The sequence below is a fragment of the Schistocerca serialis genome, chromosome 4 (assembly GCF_023864345.2).
Source record: "Schistocerca serialis cubense isolate TAMUIC-IGC-003099 chromosome 4, iqSchSeri2.2, whole genome shotgun sequence".
Taxonomy (NCBI): Eukaryota; Metazoa; Arthropoda; class Insecta; order Orthoptera; family Acrididae; genus Schistocerca; species Schistocerca serialis.
The window spans coordinates 485786614-485790591 of NC_064641.1; positions in this window are offsets into that span (position 1 = coordinate 485786614).

Here is a 3978-nt window from a genome sequence, read left to right on the forward strand (position 1 = left end):
TCCATTGGGAGGGGCCGCGTAGTCAGTCACATGGCGCCCAGACCGCACGGCCATTCCGCGCGGCTAATAGTACCGTTTTTATTGAACTGTAACATAGTTTTTACAATAGGCAGAGTTTGAAGTGCCATAAAAACAACAACTAAAATGAAATTTCATTTGTCTTTCTTTAGTTTCCAAAGAACCCTAGACGGTATGATACAGTACACTACAGGAGAGTTTACTTACAATTGTTTTGTAACCTACAGATATCTACTTAGTTATGTCGTTTTCTTTTCCGAGCAAAAATATGGCCAGTAAACAGTATAAGACATAACCTTTTACAGATAGCCGTGATTTATCTACTGAACAGCGTGAAGTTTTGTTCGCTGAATTTCCACTCAGAAAAGTGAGTGTGGAACGTAGGAAACTTGTATGGCTTTCGATACCAATGTACATTACTTGACATATCAAATAAGCCACCACAACAGTAGCTAAAGCGAAAACAACACAGACATCAATAATAAAAAGTCAAAATACGTAAAACTGTTTCCTAACGTAGAAAAAACCTATTCCAAAATTGTTGCTAAATCTAACCCACAAACGACAAGAATTACCTACACATTCGATTTTGAAGCAAAAGTAATTACATTTACAAAAAAATATTCGTGCAATAGAAGGTCGAGTGCAGTGTAAGAACGTGTGAAACATTACACTTCACACAAATTTGTTGCATGTCAAGCAAAGAGGCTATCATAATAAGAATAGACAACAGTCGCAATATATGCTTCTCATGGATGAAATGTGTGATTACATCATCTTGATTTCAGCGGAACAAGCTGCAGTTACACACTTATTCGAAAGTATTTCTCCATGAATAATTTGTAGCCTACGCCACTGAATCAGTGAGACTCGGTTGTTTTTACACTTATTTCACGACACTTCATGTCTCTTGAAAATTTACTAATACCTGAAACACATAAATACAACTATTTCGTTAATGATGCATAAAAATAATTAAAAATAAACATTAATCTAGCGGCTGCTTTCTCGCCGCTAGGGGCCCTAGTGTCGTTCCAAATAATAGAATGCTTATATATTTTCGTCTGTTTGGTTCTGCTTCATGATTCGGTGTAATGACTATTTTCATTTTTTATTAAAAAGATTAAGCTGACAGAACAGCGGACTGGAACCATAAACGATTTTTCAGATTTTGCAAAGCCACACCTGGGCTATCCCTATTGACGACCTGAAGTACATAGGCAAAGTTTTGAAAGAATTCTGAAATCCAAATATGTTGCCTTGGCTTGTAAAGACGCACAGTATCATGCTTCGATTTACATACAGGTAAGGAAAATAAAAATAGAACAAACTGCAATATCTTCTTGTGGTCGTAATTCAGCCCCATCATGAAACATGCACTTCTTCAATTGTAAATGGCTTTCGAAATCCATTGTGGATGATGGATCCCCTTTGAGCATCGAAGGAAACTCCGTGAAATGGTCTTTGAGAAGAGAGTTCGCAGTTAATTCAGAAACTGTCAATATGATTCTTTCGTATATCTTATACCTGAAATGTAAACACAAGAAATCTTTTTCAAAAATACTTACCATCAAAACACACGCACCTCTAAAATCGGTGCTATTTTATGTTATTGTAATAGAAAATAGTGATTTAACTAAAATACCATTCAGCACGAATTTCATGGGCAAATTTTTCCTTCCTCTTTCTGTGGTAAGTTAAACGACCGAAATATGCGCAAAATTACTAGCACTGAACTAGTGATGAATTTTTCTTTTCTTTTATTTTCACATATATTTGTCTGTTAAATTTATGTGTGTAGTGCGTTAATACGTATTAGCGAAGTGTTGAATTTCATATTTGTTCCACTCTCGTCTGCGAATGACTGTTGTGCTAGCTCAGAAGTTCTCTTTCTCAAGTAACTCATCAGTTATTAATTCCATACAGGAGCCCATGGGCCTCTTTCAACTCCGACTGATAGAAACTGGTTATAATTTTCGATTGTAATGATCCTCGAAGCAGTTATGTGTCGCATGTTGTCGAGGTTTAAAAAAAATGTCATTTTTCTATTTACTTGAGAAGTTCCGACATCTCCCATCATGTTTATGTAGTTGGACCCACTGCTGACACAAAGCTTTTAATTTTAGTACGCAATGTCTCAGGTCCTGTTTAGGAAGTCGTGGTTTTCCAAATCAATCTATTTCCATCAAAGATAGTATTGTACTTTAATATTTAGTTAATTTAAACCCCGGCTCGTTGTAAAAGAAAACTATAATATTGGTTTGACAGATGAAAATTTACTTCTAGTTATTTAAAGCTAGCAGAGAGCACGCTGATACATATTATTTTCTACAAACGAAGAGAATGACCACTGGGATTGTCTGCACTGCATCGCAAACAGATTTCGTAATCTGTACTTCCGTTTAGCCTACTCTGGCCTGTCTTCAACTGGCTTTCGATCAGTAGCCCGTCACGTTATCTAACTAATGTGATGCTTTCTGGGAAAGCATTCGGCTAAGGGAATCGACGTAAACAACCTGTCTACATAATCAAAGAATTTGTCCATACTTTCAGTTTTTCTGAAACTTTATATAAAACCCACGTAACATGCACAATTGGAATAAAAAGGAACGGTGAAGGAGTAAAACTGAACGATTTCCAAAAAGAAAAAAAACGGAACGATCGCCAGTAACCTAGCTCCCAAATGTGAACGAGTTTGCCTATCTCTATTAAGCTCTGCTATATGATTAAAGACATCGTCTTGCGTAAAATAGTCTCTCATTCGGGTCCCCAAAGGGTTTTGGCATCAGAAACAACAAAACTAGCATTCAACAGGTCGGATCGCGGAATGTTAGATCCCTTAATCAGTAGATGGGTTCGAAAATTTAAAAACGGAAATGGATAGGTTGAAGTTACATATACTGGGAGTTAGTGACGTTTAGTGTGAGATGAACATGTGAGTACAGGATTGTAAATAAAAAGTCAAGTAAGGGCAATGAAGGAGAGGGTCAAATAATAAATAATAAAATAGGAATGAGGATGAGCTACTATGGAGGTAAGCTCCTATGAAAAGCATAGTGCACGCGTTATCGCAATCTACATAGATACGAATTCAACAGCTACACTAGTACAAGTTTACATGAGAACTAGCTATGCAAATGATAAAGAGATTACAATAATGTATGATGAGGGAAATTATGTAGTTGGTTAAAGGAAAGGAAAATGAAATTGTGATGGGGGACTGGAATTCGATAGTAGGGAAAGAAAGAGAAGGAAAAATGGTACTAGAATATGGACTGGGAGAAAGGAATGAAAGAGAAATTCTGCTGGTAGAATTTTGCACGGGGCATAACTTAACACTTGGTTTAAGAATCATGAAATAAGGTTATGCGCGTCTAAGAGACCTGGTTTGAGACAGGTTATATAACTGCATCACAGAGATTTTGGAATCTGGTTTTGAACACTAAGACATTTCAAACCACATATGTGGACTCTGACCCGTAGTTAATGTGCTATGAACTGTAGATTAGAACATAAGACATTACAAATAGGTAGGAAATTTTGAAGATGGGACCTGGAGAAGTTAAAATGACCGAACGTTGTTGAGAGTTTTAAAGGGAGCATTAGGCAACGATTAACTGAAACAAAGGAAAAAATCCTGCAGAAGACGAATGACAGCACACGATCTAATAGGTAAAGAGACAGGTCCCAGGTACAAGTCGTTTGACCCAACAGGAGATACTGAATTTTATTTATGAAAGGAGAAAATATAAAAATGCAGCCACTGGAACAAGTGAAATGAAATACAGACGTCTGAAAAGTGAGGTCAACACAAAGTGCAAAATGGCTAAGTGGGAATGTCTACAGGGCAAATGCAGGGCTATAGAAGCGCAGTTAACTGGGGAAAAGATAAAAAACATCAAAAAAAGTTTTGAATGACCTCGGTTCCGAGAGCTCTGGAAGCAGTACAGAAAACTGGAA